Below are 17,431 nucleotides of genomic sequence, written 5' to 3'. Positions count from 1 at the left end.
CATTAATGTTACTTTCATATCCCCATCTTCTCAGCACATAACATTTTAATTGACAAAATGAAAATTTTGATCAATGAAGAGGACGCCAATGAAAAAAAACATGATATCATGGCCATTGAACAACCTCGATGCTTCTTGGTAACATATTTTCCATGCTTCTGTTGTTATATGTTCATTTATGATTCCTTTTGCATTATGTGTAATTCACATTGCTCCCCTATTTGCTTGGAACATATGTCCTATTAGCTTCCTAAGATGACACAGAATACACTTAATTGAAGGTTCGTGTACTTGCTCTTTTCAAGTAGTATTTTCTTTTGGATATACATCTTTTAAATTTCTATTTTGTAGGGTGAATGATATTGAAGCTAATTAGAGTGTTGGAATTTCTTTGTCATTTATGTTTTATGTTTTAATTTTAATATTATTGGGTTGCTAATTAGAGTGTTGACATTGCTTTGTCATCAATTTTTGGTGTTTTAGTTTAATGTTATTGGGTTGACTTGTTCTACCTTGATTTATCTCGTAGAACAACCTTGATGCTTCTCGGTAACATACTTTCCTCGATTTTGTTGTTATATATTCATTTATGTTTCATTTTTCATTATGTGTAATTCACTTTACTTCCCTATTTTCTTGGAACATGGGTTTTATTATCTTCCTAAGATGATGCACAATACGCTTAATTGAATGTTCTTGTACTTGCTCTTTTCAAGTAGTAGTTTCTTTTTGAGATGCATCTTTTTCATTTCTATTTTGTTGGGTGCATGAGATTGAAGTTAATTAGAGTGTTTCCATTTCTTTTTCATTTATTTTCGATGTTTTAATTTTATTGTTATTTGGTTGCTAATTAGAGTGTTGGCATTTTTTTGTCATCTATTTTTGGTGTTTTAATTTTAATTTTATTAGGTTGCTATTTATAGTGTTTCCATTTCTTTGTCATCTATTTTGGGTGTTTTAATTTTAATGTCACTGGGTTGACTTGTTCTACCTTGATTTATGTCGTTGATTTAAATTAGAGATCTTTAGTTCTTTTCTTCTTGCATTTGTCCAACAATCCAACCAAGTAGAAATAAACGTTCTTGATACCTAGCCCTCTAACAGATTTGTCTAAACAATAATATTTTGAACAACCTAACAGTACCTATATAAATATATTAAATTCATTTTATTTAATTTCTTTTTTAAAGGGATCAGAAAACCCATTAAACATGGTTGAAAAATTAACTTTATGCATAGACATTTCTTGTTATCCCAATCCAGGGAAAGCAACGATTACTTATGTGCTATGCAATATTGTGACAAACAAATTCCTCTAAAGGAAAAGGAATGTACCTGGAAGAACAACAAACAATGAAGCATATTATATTGCATTGGTAGAAGTCTTAGAAAAAGCTAGGAAGTATGCACAATTCCAATGGAATTGTAGTCTTCAGCAATTCTGAACTTGTGTGCAACCAGATGAAAGGTGTGTACCAAGTTAAAAGGGAGAGGTTAAAACAACTGCTTGGAAAAGCAAAAAATATTGTCATTCAATTTCAATCATTTAGCATAAGACATTATGAAAATGTTAATAGGATGTATACTGACATATTGTATGGGGAAATGCCAATTCAAGATTTGTGTGTGAAAGATGAATTATTGTTAAGGAGTTCTCCATCAATATTTATTAATGGACATTGTAAGATATCTTTGATATGTGTGTGTTTTTTAGCTATCAATGTGTCATTTTTAATGACCATGTGTTTTGTCAATTCTATACCAAGTGTGCCTCCACTTTGTAATCACAACTTGATGAACTTAACATGTTTTAGAAAATTTTGTATTTAATTTTCAAAATGTGCATGCTTCAACATTTGTGTTTTTAGTCATGAGTATATTTTAAATGAACAACTTCATATTGTTAAATTAATTTTCTGAATTATTTCAATGTTTTTAAATAGAAATTTTAAGATCTTAAAATGCATGATGTAATTTCAAGGGTTAAATCAATTAAATTCATGAGGTAACTTCAAGGGTTATCTCAATTTTCTGAATTCTTTTTTTAAATAGAAATTTCAAGATTTTTAAATACATGTTGTAACTTCAAGGGTTACAACAATTTTCTAAATTATTTTTTAAATAACATTTTTAAAAACAATTGTAAATGCATGAGGTAACTCTTTAAATATCATGCATGTCTATATATCTATGGATATCCATATCATGGATGAGAATTTTCCATGTGATTATTTGAGGCGAACGTTAATAGAGTCTCATGTATCTACTAGAGCGGGATATCAAAATCATGGATCAAAGAGAATATCAAATGAATCAGGGGAGATCTATCGTTCACATTGTGGTATATATATATGTGTGTGTGTGTGTGTGTGTGTGTGTGTGTGTGTGTGTGTGTGTGTGTGTGTGTGTGTGTGTGCATTTACTTAAATGATAAATAAGTAGAATCATATGTACTACACATGAATATTGAAAATTGATTTTCTATTTTTTTAGATGCTTCACTCATCATGTCATCGCGTGATGGTGGTCAACATTCTTCAAGTGGTGGTCAATCTTGGGTCGGTCAACATTTTCTGGGTGGTCATCAATCTCAGGGTGGTCAAAATTATCCAAGTCGTCAACATCATTTAGGTAAATTATACATGTCTATATAGCATACATGTATGAATACATTTTTTCACATGTTTTTATATTTATGTAATTTTATATATTGATCCAGAGGGTCAAAATGTTGGTCCAAGTAGATGTAAGAAAAGCTGAACAATTCAAGAAAAAGGCCAGACACCAACTACTTTTTATCTATCTAATATTCTGAATGAGCTTCCTTGGGAGACAAACCTCCAACAATGCACATTACAAAAGTGAAAAAATCATTATTCTAAATTGAGGAAATATCTTGGGAGTTTGGAGCTCCTTGCAAAGAATAGAGAAAGCTTAGAAATAGTTACACACTCTCTAAGCTAATTTCTTGATGTTTATGAGAATCTTGGGCCAACCACAGATTCATTTATGAATATGACGAGGCATAGAAAGGTAGTGATGGGTCCTGATAAATGGGCTGAGGTTAATAAAAGGGTTAAAAAAGAAGATGAAAAATATATGTTTAATTTCAAAGAAGGGATGAAAAGAACGATGCTCAAGGTGCAATATTTAAAGCACCCTGATATAGCTTTCCATTTTTATGATAGGTTCCTTGTAGCATATGGAAAGCTGCCATCGAATGATGAGGTTCCAATTTATTTTGTAAAATTATTTTATTAAGAATTTTTTTGGGTATGAAACCTGATTATAATGACCTTCCATCCAAATATTATGGTACTGGGAAAGTGTTACCGGGAAAAGTGTCTATTGAGAACTACTCTATCCCACTAAGGTGTGACAGCTGCCTTAGAAACAAACAGAGAAAACTACTTTTGTATTTCCTTTATGAACTATAGATAGAAAGGAGTAGAAAGAACCGACCTGTGTCTTGCGCTAATCCTTTGATCCAATCCCTCTCTTCTTTGACAGCTTCCAGCTACCTGCTCCCTTACTTGCACAGCTTCACCAAGTACCTGTAAGATCACAGAAGAAGAAAACTATACAAAGACATGGATCTATATTCATAAACAACTTAGGATCCGATTTAAGTTAACCATACAAATGTAACAAGCATCAATGATACAAAAGCATGGAGGAAAAACTCAAATAGTTTTTATTGATAAACAAGAAGATCCAGGAGGAGTTACAACCGATGATTCCTGACCCAGCATCAACCTCCCAGCAAAGAAGCCCCTCTTCACCTCCAACAAAGCATAAATCACCCAATACTCTGATATTTGTCTCAAAACCAACAACAATTCCTTACAATGTGCAAAATTCCAGCCTCTGGATCTCTGGGATGAGGGATCCATATATAGGTGTATGTAAGGAGGATGAGTCAGCTTGTGATTTGATTAGTGTCTTCTCTCTGTCAGTTCTTGCTTCCACTTGGAGACTGGAGGCCTCTTACTCATCCTTGGTCGAATTCAGTGAGGCAAGTGTCATAGGAGAAGATTCTGGAAGCTTCCATTGTCTCTCCACCTCGCGGAATGACACTGCCATTTGTCATTTCTCGCTCAATGCACCCTCATAGTGCATTTAGGTGCGTTGCAACACACCTAGCCAGTGGAGCAGCTGAAATGATCCTGTTTTGACTTATTCTGAGCAGTTTCTGGTGGAGAACTTCTGGGAGAAGTTGTAATTTGTTGACCTTGTTCCTTTAGGGGTTAGAACAACACTTTTAGGGACTTAGGAGCCCTTGGTTTATGGACATTTCATGCTTGGAGTTGCAAGGCACAAAAATGTCTATAACAGAAAGGTCAGTTATATAATCATAAGGGCGCATTACGTGATACTGAATTGCCTCCCCCTCAGCCACCATTGGTATGCCAACCCCCTTGTCTGGTAACTTTGTAGTCAGAGAAGAATGCCACTTCTCAAATTAGTCAAGAAGGAAGGGATGCCATTACAGACAACATATAGAATACATTGACCGGAATTTATATCGGTCTAAATCGGTAAAGAGCACGAGCTAATGTGCATGCTAATTTTGTATATAAAATAGATGAAGAGATAGATAATATGAATACTAAGGAGCTTAAATCATATGCAAAGGCTTGTCGTAATGTTTGGCAAGACCTAATTATTCATGAATAAGAGGGTGCGCGATCAATATGTGTCAATAGTCAGGGTTGACATCTTAATGCAATTTGTAATGTATACATGTTAATGTTGATTCACATACATTTTGTTATTTTTTCCAAATATAATCTAGCAGAAATGTATCATATGTTCACCATTTTTAGTTAACTCATTTGTTGAATGAAAATTCTGATAATGTCATGATCCCAAGTTCAGGTTCCAATGAATATATTTTGAGAGATGTTAGTTTTTTTGAAGAGTTCATGTTGATACAACTATTATTCTACTTTTATTATATCAGTATATTGTGACCTGACATATTTTTAAAATAAATAAATAAATATATATATATATATATATAAATGTTAACAGATTCTGATTCTGACCGATCTTTTGGACATAGTGCCACCCTCTTGCTCCCTATTAGGATATGTGCCACAATTATTGAATATTTCACTTATGTTTTGTTATAAATTGAAGTACAAGTTTCATTAAAAAATGATTTATTGATGATTTCCATTGTCTAGGGACTTTAGCGATGGAGTCGACAACGGGATAGGATCATCTAAACAATTTGAAAAATTCATGTAACGATTTCTTAAATATTGTGAGTTTAGCCATTTTCATACATGAAATTTAAAATTTGTAATACAAAAATGTACATGTATTGTACAGGGAATCCAAGAGGGCGCAATGCAAGATGAACAGAAAAAGGGAACAATGGAGGGGGAACACAACGAGGTATTGCATGGAATTTGAAATTTTTTATAATTTTGTTTTGATGATCTTACATTCTCATTTAATTTTAAAACATTAAAATTTGATTTTGAAGTATATAATCTTATGTATATATTCAATTACACATGTTGTTCAGGGCACCCATGACTTAGAGGAGAGCATGAGGAGGTTGATAGATTGTATATTAGAGTGAGATTTTCTAAATTGATGTAACTTTTTATTTGACTATTTTTTAATGTTATATTTACTTTTATCATCATATAAATTTTGTATATATTTGAAGTAAAATTGTTTATTATGAATTGATGCATCTTATTATTTGACAACTTTTTATTATATATTTTAAAATTTTGGACATATTTTAAATGTTGAACTCTTTATAATGATTCAATACATGCTAATTTTGGAGTTTATGTATAGTTTGCATGGTACAATTTGCATGATGTATGGTTTGATGCTTAAAACTTTCTTTTACATATTTAAGTCCATGAGTATGTAGTGCAATGAAAGTAAATTTGCATTTAGTTGGTACATTTTGCATTCAGTCATTCCTATACCTATAATGTTAGTAGATGATTCTTAGGTTTTGTTTAAAGTTGTTTTGTCTTGGCTTATTTAAAATAAATCTATTAAAATTGCAAATTACAAAATGTGGTCTACGTTTTGTATTTGAATTACTCAAGTATAATTCAATGTAGATGTCTAAAACAATGATAACATAAAATTGCATTATGTATAGAAAGGATATTATGGATGTCAGTTGATAGTTAACTTTTAATATAAAGTTGTTTGAATGCACATTTACATAAGTAAGATAAAATTGAATTATAAAACATGACCCACAAGTTGCATGATGCATGCATTTTTTGATGCTTTTAAATGTTTTACATATTTGCATTTAGTTGGTATATTTTGCATTCAATCATTCCTATAATGTTAGTAGATGATTCTTATGTTTTGTTTAAAGTTGTTTTGTCTTGACTTATTTAACATGAATCTATTAAAATTGCAGATTACAAAATGTGCTCTTCATTTTTCCTTTGAATGAATCAAGTATAATTTGATGTAGATGTCTAAAACAATGATAAGTTAAAATTGTATTATAAAATATGGTACATGTAAATTTTGCATTCATGTATCGAAAGGATGCTATGGATGTTGGTAGATAGTTAAATTTTAATATAAAGTTGTTTGAATGCACATTTACATAAGTTAGACAAAAATTGCATTATAAAACATGGCCCACAATCTACATGATGCATGCATGGTTTGATGCTTTTAAATGTTTTACATATTTGCATTTAGTTGGTACATTTTTCATTCAATAATTCCTATATTATTAGTAGATGATTCTTAGGTTTTGTTTAAAGTTGTTTTGTCTTGACTTATTTAAATTGAATCTATTAAAATTTCAAATTATAAAATGTGGTTTGCATTTTGCATTTGAATGAATCAAGTATAATTCAATGTAGATGTCTAAAACAACGATAACTTAAAATTGGATTATAAAATATGGTACATGTACATTTTGTTTTCATTTATAGAAAGGCTACTATGGATGCCGGTTGATAGTTAACTTTTAATATAAAGTTGTTTGAATGCACATTTGCATAAGTTAGAGAAAATTTCATTATAAAACATGCCCCACAATTTGCATGATGCATGCATGGCTTGATTCTTTTAAATGCTTTACATATTTTCATTTAGTTGGTACATTTTTCATTCAATCATTCCTATAATGTTAGTAGATGATTCTTAGGTTTTGTTTAAAGTTGTTTTGTCTTGACTTATTTAAAATGAATATATTAAAATTACAAATTAAAAAATGTGGTTTGCATTTTGCATTTCAATGAATCAACTATAATTCAATGTAGATGTCTAAAACATTGATAACAATTTGCATCATGAATGTGCATAGTTTGATCCTTTTAAAGGTTTTACATATAATTCAAGTTCATGAATATGTAGAAATTAAATTAAATTTGCATTTAGTTGGTACATTTTACATTCAAGCATTTCTATAATGTTAGTATGTTATGAAACCAGCTCACAAAAAGATAGAAAAGATAGATGAACACCTTAGAATTCAGCCTCTTCAAAGGGGCAACCTCCTTTACATTACATAGATGAACAATTCTTTGATGATACAAATGACAAAACCTCCTTTCCATATATAGGAGTGTAAGGGGTCACAATATAGCCAAGCCAACCTAACAATAATAATATAAAGGCACAAAAATAACAATAGAGGGATTCTATGGGGCATAGTAATAACAATATGGGGACAATAGGGGCACAACAATATTAATAAGGGATACAACTACAACAGTAATGGGGTAATCACTAGTATTATAGGGACCTAAAATGCCCCTCTCCTTAAAAAAAGTGTTGTCCTCAATGCATGAGTAGTTCTGGATGCTTCTGTATAAAATTCTCATCCTCCCATGTGGAATCTTCAGTGGACAAGTTCTTCCACTTGATGAGATACTCCGAAATTGATCGATTTTGTAGCTATCGAGTTCTTGTTTCTATGACTACTTCTGGCTCCAATATAATTTTTCCTTCCTCGTCAATTTCTGGCAATATTGTTTGAATTAGGAGCTTGTCACCTATAACCTTCTTTAAACATGAAACATGGAAAACTGGGTGCACTCGAGAAGCTGCAGGAATCTCCAATTTGTATGCCATAGTACCAATCTTTTGCAACACCTTGTACAGACCATATTACTTTGGTGATAATTTATTATCCTTCTTAGCTTGCCTGAGGAACATTTTTTTATATGGTTGTAGCCATAGGAATACCCAGTCACCTACATCAAAAGTTCTTTCACCGTGATGTTGATCTACCTGTTGTTTCGTTCTATTTTGTGCCAACACAAGGTTATTCTTTAAGAGTTGGAGAACTTGTTGTTGATGTTCGATGTGATGTTCCATTGCTTGAACCTTAGAATTTTCTCTTAAATATGATGTGATGTATGGTGGATGATATCCATAAAGTGCCATAAATGGGGTCATTTTTGTTGCAGTATGGTAGGAAGTGTTATACCACCATTCAACTAGAGGCAACCATTTGACCCATTGTGTCTGTTTATCAAATACAAAGCAACAAAGATATCCTTCCAAACATTTGTTTACTATCTCAGTTTTCCCATCAGATTGAGGATGATAAGATGAGCTATGAGCTAACTGAGTACAAAGGCAAGAAAATAATTATGTCCAAAAATTTCCAATGAAAATGGGATCTTTGTCACTTATAATAATCTTTGGGTTTCCATGTAGCTTTTGAATTGTTTCCATAAATGTAGTAGAAACTATATTGTCTTTAAATGGATGTGATAATGCACAAAAGTGTGCATACTTGGTAATTCTATCAACTACCATGATCATGACACTCTTTCCCTCAGACTTGGGTAAACTTGTGATAAAATCCATTGTAACCTCCTCCCAAAGTTGGCTTGGAATAGATAAAGGTTATAATAGACCTGTGGTCTTAATTATTTCAACTTTATTTTGTTGGCAAACCAAAAATTCCACCAAAAACTTTTGAATATCCAATTTAAGGCCATCCCAAAAAAAAATCCTTCTTAACCCTGTGGTAAGTTTTAAAACTCCTGAGTGCCCTCCTAAGGGAGAAGTGTGCAATTCCTTAAGAATCTTTTGTTTGAGTTGGGAAATCTTACAGAGGTATAAGTGATCTTTGTACCATAATGAATCATTTTTCCAGCTAAATGTATCAAATGTACTAGAATCTTGTTGTAACTTTCGAATAAGTGCCCACATTTCTTCTTCATTCTTCCATTCCTCCCTTGCCTCGTTTATCCAATCAGGTTGGATAATAGAAATGGTGCACAACAATGCTTCCACATCCTCATCCTTTCTTGAGAATGCATCTGCCACAACATTTTTCTTCCCTTTTTTGGAGATGATTTCAAAGTCATAACCGAACATCCTTGTGACCCATTTTTGTTGCTCTTTAGAGGATAATCTTTGTTCTAAAAAGTATTTAAGGCTATCATGATCCGTTTTTACCTTGAAGTGTCTTCCCATTAGGTAGGGTCGCCATTTCTCAAGTGCATGTAGTATTGCCAACATTTCCTTCTCATAAATAGCTTTCTGCAAAAACTTTCCCTTGATTGGACGACTTTCGAAAGCAATGGGTCTTTCATCTTGCATCAAAACAGCACCAATTCCATTTCCTGAAGCATCACATTCCACAATAAAGATTTTTGTGAAGTCCGGTGTAGTTAAGACCGGTGCTTGGCACATTGCCTCTTTAAGATGTTCGAAGGCCTTTGTTTCTTCTGAAGTCCATGAAAATGCTTCTTCATTCAATAATGTTGTTAGAGGTGCTACTATTCTTCCATAATTCTTAACAAACTTGTGTTAATACCCTATAAACCCGAGAAATCCTCACAGATGCTTTATGGATGTGGGGATTTTCCATTCCTTAATGGCTTTAATTTTTCTAGGGTCTACCTTAACTCCTTCATGAGATACAATATGACCCAGATATTCCACCTCTTGTACTCCAAAGAAACATTTGGATCTTTTTGCATATAATTGTTTCTCCTCCAATAGTTGTAGCACCTTGTCAACATGTTCAACATGATCGTTCCAAGACTTGTTGTAGATTAGTATATCATCAAAAAATACTAACACAGATTTTCTAAGGAAGGTTTTGAAAATGGAATTCATCAAACCTTGAAATGTAGAAGGTGCATTGGTAAGGCCAAAAGGCATGACCAAAAATTCATAACGACCCTCATGAGTTCTAAATGTTGTTTTCGGACAGTCTTCATTCTGATTTGATGATATCCTAAATGAAGATCCAACTTGGTGAAGTAAATTGATCCATGCAATTCATCCAATAATTCATCAATGACAGGAATGGGAAACTTATCTTTAATAGTGAGCTTGTTGAGATCCCTATAATCTAGACACATTTGCCATGATCCATCCTTCTTGTGCACCAATACTACTCGAGTAGAGAAAGAAATTTGGCTAGGTTGAATTATACTAGCCTCTATCATTTCTGCAACCATATGTTCAATTTCACTCTTTTGGGCATAGGGATATCTGTACAGCCTGATGTTTGGAGGAACACTTCTGGAATCAAATGAATAGCATGATCATGATTACGAATAGGTGGGAGATCTTTGGGAGTCTCAAATACCTTGGAATGATTGTCCAAAAATTTTTGGAGATCTGGAGAAATAGATTATTTCGATGTGGAAACATCTAGTGAACATAATTGTGCAATTACACCTCGTTATTCCCTTTTTAGAAGCTTTGCCATGCTGGTAGAGCTGATTATCTTTCTTGATTTCCCTAAAATACCCCTTAATTCAACTTCCTTTCCTTCCGTAGAAAATTTCATGAAAAGTTCTTGAAAATTAAAAGCTATTGTACTCAAGGATTGTAGCCATTGGACTCCTAGTACAACGTCCTCACCTCCCATTGGAATGGAAAGAATTGAGCTATTCAATACATATTCTCCCATGGATAGCTTGATATTATGGCACTTTCTAGAGCAATTTATGGTTCCTCCACTTGCAACCATCACTTGACACTCTGGTGCTGGATATAGGAAGCAATTCAATTCTTTTTCTATCTTACAATGAATAAATTGTGGGTACTTCCTGAATCAAACAAAACTATTACCTTTTTCTTCTTGATATGTCCTTCTATCTTGATAGTTTAAGGAGTGGTAATTCCAGCCAATGCATTACAAGATATGGTCGGATTAATTACTTCTTTATCTAGGGTTTTTTCCTAGAGTATATCCTCTTCTTTTGACATTTCTTGTTCCTTTTCTTCCTCCTCTTCACAATCTATGTAGATTAATTTCTTCTCAGCACACTTATGACCTTTAGTGTATTTGTTATCACAATTGTAACAAAGCCCTTTCGCTCTTTTTTCTTCCAATTGTTGTGGTGTCAACCTTATATGTTATGGAAGGCTAGGGGTAACAACACTTCCAGATTTATAGTTCTGAGTGGTAGGCTTCCTCGTTGCCATAATTTTTCTTTCCATTTTTCTTGCTAACCTGACTGCCTTCTCTAATGAATCGGGTTCCCAAAGGTGAACCTCATGTTGGATATTATCCTTTAAAGTCCTTATGAACAAATCAATCCTATGCTCCTCTGGAATATCTTTTACCCTTATGTTCAATTTTTGGAAGTCCTCAATGTGATCCATCATTGAACCCTTTTGTTTGAGACTTATCAATTGGCTAAAAAAGTGCTGCTTTTTGTATCCTCATAATGTGCTGTCATTTCTTCCGTAAAAATTGCCCAAGTGACAATTTGTTTACTACAGCAAAGCCATCGATACCATACAAACTGATTTGGTTCCAAATATAAAGTTGCAATACGTACCTTTTATGTGCTCTGCACATTATGAAGATTGAAAATTGCTCCATCTGTAGTATCCATGTTGCGGGATCTTTGCCATCAAACTTCCTCATATCAATTTTTTGAATATGGTAGTTCTTAGATCCAACGTTAGAGTCTATGAAATCATGATTAACATTTATTTTTTTTATCATCATGACTTTCCTTTATTACCCTTTCACCATTAGTAAGCATTTCTTGTAGAAACTTTGTCAAATCTGTCTTCAAATCTTCCATGCCTGTCTTCAAATCTGTCTTCAAATCTATCTTCAAATCGTCCATCTTAACTTCCACATCATTCATCTTAGCTTCCATGCCATACATCTTAGCTTCTACATCTTTCTTCAAACCATCCATCTTAGATTCTGTTACTTTTTGTGCGAGTTACATTTGTTGCACTTGGTCTCGTAATTTTGATATATATCATGTTGCATTTCTTCCTCTTCTTCATGAGTCATGCTAGAGCTTTTAGGTTGCTTACTAGGTGTTTGAATTTTCTTTCCTCGGGGAATCAGTTACCAATAATAATGCTTCACTATGCCCTTTGAATTTCTTCAAACTAATTTTTCAAACCAAGCCTATGCAAAATGTTAAAAAATCTAGTTTGTAGGAGCTTGATATTGCATCTGATGTATCTCTGTAGTTTCAGATCTTCCAGTTCTAAAATTGTGACCTGCAGTAGCCCTCTGCATCCTCTTTCCAATGCCACTAGTATGATCAAATTTAGATTCTCAAATAAAGAGTTATGCACAATCTCCCAAGATGGCCTGATTATATACCTTTGTAGAAGAGCGAACTTGTATGAAGTGCCACGTGTCACTATTTTGACCTTAGGATCTGAAAAATATACACATGACACTACAGTCTATCCTCTTTCTGTAACTTCTTATGAAATTTCAATCTGATACTCAAAACAAAAGTTATGACTATTTTCCCCAGGTCACCAGTTTGGAATGTAATTGAGGAGTCTGCAAAAAGGGAAACTTCCTCAGATCATATCTCCGCAAATATAGCGCAAAAAGATCTTAAATTCGGACCCAAGGTTCAAAACAATTTCAACCCAAATGGGTTTTTGTTTTAGCATTTGAAACGTTGCAGAAAAAATTTCTAGTGCAAATTCCACGATGACCTGTTTGGAGCAGCGAAACACTAGAATCCAAACCTCTGATACCAAATGTTATGAAACCAGCTCACAAAAAGATAGAAAATAGAGATGAACGCCTTATAATTCAGCCTCATCGAAGGGCAACCTCCTTTACATTACATAAATGAACAATTCTTTGATGATCAAATGACAAAACCTCCTTTCTATATATAGGAGTTTAAGGGGTCACAATATAACCAAGCCGACCTAACAATAATAATATAAAGGCACAAAAATAACAATAGAGGGATTCTATGGGGCATAGTAATAACAATATGGGGATAATAGGGGCACAACAATATTAATAAGGGATACAACTACAATAGTAATGGGGTAATCACTAGTATTATAGGGACCTAACATAGTAAATGATTCTTAGTAAATGACTCAACAAACAATAATCACAAATTAACATAGAAGTAACAGGGCTCAACTCAACCAACCACAATCACAAATTAATAGAGAAGTAACAATGCAGTATACATCACAAATTAATGGAGCAGTAAATTCACAATACAAGTCTACATAACAAATAGTATATATATAACTTTGTAACTCAATACAAGACCCAATGAGTATCACTTTCACATCATCACATTCTTAAGAATGTACAACTTAAAGTGCGCAAAAATAAATGTTCACAATGTACTTGAACTCTCAGTTCTCAAAGATGAATCTAATTAGAAGAAATTGTTGGGCAGCTCAATTCAAAAAAATTCTAATGGAATTCCATCTTCAATGATCCGTTCATGGTCAACTTTTGACATTCTCCATTTTTTAACTTTCAATTGTTTTTTATTGAACTTCTATCAACTTTATGCACGATGCATACACCAAGTGATTATATTGACAACTTATGACATCAGGTTGATAGTCTTGAATGTAACCATCAATCTCAGTTTGGTGAGTTTCTTGGAAAAATTAACCTTTCAGTATAATGACCCTCTTTCATATATAAAATTGTTATCATCATAGTCTACCAATAACTTTAGCTATCGTTCAGTGCACCACATAAAATAACACTTGACATTTTCTATGTTGTTAGTGGGTGCAACTACAACAAAAACATCTCCTGCACAATAAAACAAGTGTAAATTCATATCATAATTTACGTGAAATTAACTTTATCAATATTGACTTGATTTATTATCTATTTCTAGAGCTATATATTTTAACTATTATCTAGATACTTATACACATTGATTTTAAAATCATTATATATATATCTATCTATATATATATATATATATATTGAAATCAATTGAAATGTTACCTTCTCTAACAAGACCATAAACTCGATCACCTTCAGATGATATTATAGTCTCCCTTGATTCCATCTCTTTGAAGCTTGCAACTAACATTTTCCCCTTTGTATTTAGTTTTATATGTTGCCAAGGTTTTACATACATATTGTTTTCACAAACATCATTCAATTGTGTGTCCTCTATGCAAACAAGATAAAAACAAGAATATTTTCTTTTATCAAATGAAAACGCATTTCGGTAATCCTCTATTTGAATTGAACGCAATTTTTGAGTTCCTTTAACGATTTCAGATTCATATGTAATCGATCTATCTACATCTTCCACTCCAATATGAAAAAAACCCTATAGTAAATTCAAACAAGAATTTAAATATGGTATTTAAAACACAGCTTGTATATGTTGAAGATAATAATTGTCATACTGTTTAAACTATATAATTTATAAATGTTTAAAATTAGAAAATTAGTAAAAAAATATCATGTATTAAAACTATATGCAAGTTAATTTGTACATATACTTACATACATTGGTACCTCGCTTGATGGGTTAGTCTGATAGATTAATTAAAAATTGCACCATTTAACAACTTGTTGAGCTGAGACAAGTTTGTCTGTAGAGTGGTCCGTTTGATATCTTCAAAGTGCTCATTTTACACATGCCCCTACACCATAATATTCTCCTTTTCCATGACCAGTCTCAAAGAAATTCTAACAATGTTGAATGTGGGTTTTCTTATGAAGACGACACAACCAAAAGAAGATCGTGAAGATTTGAATCAACCTGCACATCCATCTGACCATATCCAATGTTCATTGAATTTCATTCCACGACCTTTCAATGAGTCATAAATCTTATCAAAAGAATGTTGTACAAAAATGTGTATCACATGTACGATCATCGCTAATATAAAAGTGATATTCTTTCATAACATGTTGATTCTCACTAGTGCTTTCTATATCATCCAAATTTTGTTTAGAATGTTTATATAGAATATGGAAAAGCATAAAGACTTCGTCAGAATGATAATTTTCACTATGTGTTTCATTTTGTGCAACAAATGTGTAATTCTCTACAAAATCAACTATTGGAAAAATGGTCCCCAATGGAAACATTTCATAGGATCTTTTGAATCGCAGGTCCTGCCATCATGCTCTATGTGAATGCTTGGTGTACTTATAAATTTATGTCTCAAATTTCTTCAAAAACTCTATCACAGGAATTTTGTCTTCTTGTAATTCAATCCTTTTAGCACTTGTACTATTATTTGAAATAATCGATGTATGTATATATTCATATCTCTTCAATTTCACTTTTAGGTTAGAAAATGATTGATCATTTATATCAATACAATATTTGTTGTGAAAAAAAGTCAAATTTCCACAATGATCACATTTTTTACCACTAAAAACATTTCTTTTGGTAAAATAATTCATGACTTTCTCTTTCACATAGAATTTTAGATATGAAACCATGGATAGTGGAAGGAGGAGGTGACTTTTTTCAAAATGTTTTACCAAAATTAAGGAAGGTGCCATAATATACTTAAAATTTCACATGATAACAACAACAAAAAGTGTCACATACAGCGATAGGTTTAACATACCATGGTTTTTGTTGCACAAAAGTATTGATTGAGACATTAATTCCAGAATTCTCTTTTATGAACTTATTCAGAAACTCTATCTGAGTGGTGTCCAACATATGTTTTGCATGTTCTTCATACTGATTTTGTGTTATTCTTTGTCGCATCACAGCCCCTTCTTTAGGTGAAACATATGAATTTTTCATCCAATATTCATATATTTTTCTTTTAACATCTTCTCCCAGTCTATAATTGTATGTTTTCCTACAAATAACCTTCCTAGAAGCAATCTCATTATTTACATCTATTTGTAATCGAAATTTCTTATGTTTGTGCAATTTTTTTTTGCGAGGTCCCTAATATTTTTTCCGTAGATTTTTCCAAACGATTTTCTTTAGTACTTGATGAAACAAATGGCATTTGTATTGCTTTACATGCAGCTAGATCCTTTTTCTTTCTAGATATTTCAAATTTTGTCGAGCCTTATTTATATTATAAATCACATTTTCATTCAACTTTTTATCTTTCGTTGATTTTCGAATACCCAATAGAGTTGTAGCTCCTTTTAATTTATTTGATGTTAAAAGACCTCTCAAAATTTGAGCTTGAAATGTCACACTTTAATCTTTGAAGAACTTCTCCATAATGACCTTAACACGATATCATATAATATGGTTAGCTTTTTTATCTCCATATATGTCAACGTCAAAATTTTCTAACATCTTATCATTGATATTGATTTCATTTGTACTTATGAACATTAAATGTAAATGAGTATAAATATTCATTAAAAAAATTAAAAAAATTGAGTTTGAATGAAATTGAAATTAATAAATATGTATAATTTCAATACTACACGACATATATATATATATATATATATATATATATATATATATATATATATATATATATATATATATATATATACTTGATCATGATTCAATTTCATCATTAGAATCTCTTTCAACATCTTCAACTACATTATGAATCATTAGTTCATCATATTTTTCACTTTTTCTTTCAATATTTTCAATCTCATCATCAATGTTATGAGGAATATCTCTCTCTGTTTACATTGCAAAATATTTTTCAAATTAGTTCATCAAATAAAAATTAAATTTCACAATACACTAGTTAAATTTTAAATATCATTTATAATATTTACATTTACATACCTGCTTCAACTTCTAGTTGAGATTGATTTTCCCTTTCAATATTTGTGTGCTCTTCCTTCTTTATTTTGTAATAGTTTCTCCCATATTATATTCAAACCTCCATGTCTCTTGTTCGATCAAATTTTCTCTTGCAATTTCTTTGATTTCCCATGATAATTCAATCTATGTAGATTTTTAAAATCCAACCCAAAAAAGTCAATTTCAAAAAAATCCTGCAAAAAAACTCACTTTCAAAATTTAGACCAAAAAGCTCACTTTAAAAATTCAGCACAAAAGAGTTACTTAAAAAAAATCACTTTAAAATTCAACCAAAAAATTTTACTTTAAAAAAAACTCACTTTAAAAATTTAGGAAAAAAATCACTTTAGAATTTAGCCTTAAAGACTTACCTAAAAAATTAAGCCGAGAAAACATACTTTAAATTAAGCTAAAAAATCTCAATTTAAAATTTCAGCCCAAAATAATTACTT

Source organism: Pinus tabuliformis, chromosome 8 (assembly GCF_031772625.1).
Source record: "Pinus tabuliformis cultivar Carrire ecotype Pingquan chromosome 8, CPIR1, whole genome shotgun sequence".
Lineage (NCBI taxonomy): Eukaryota > Viridiplantae > Streptophyta > Pinopsida > Pinales > Pinaceae > Pinus > Pinus tabuliformis.
The sequence above is the reverse complement of the archived record's forward strand: the minus strand, read 5'-3'. Positions refer to the sequence as shown.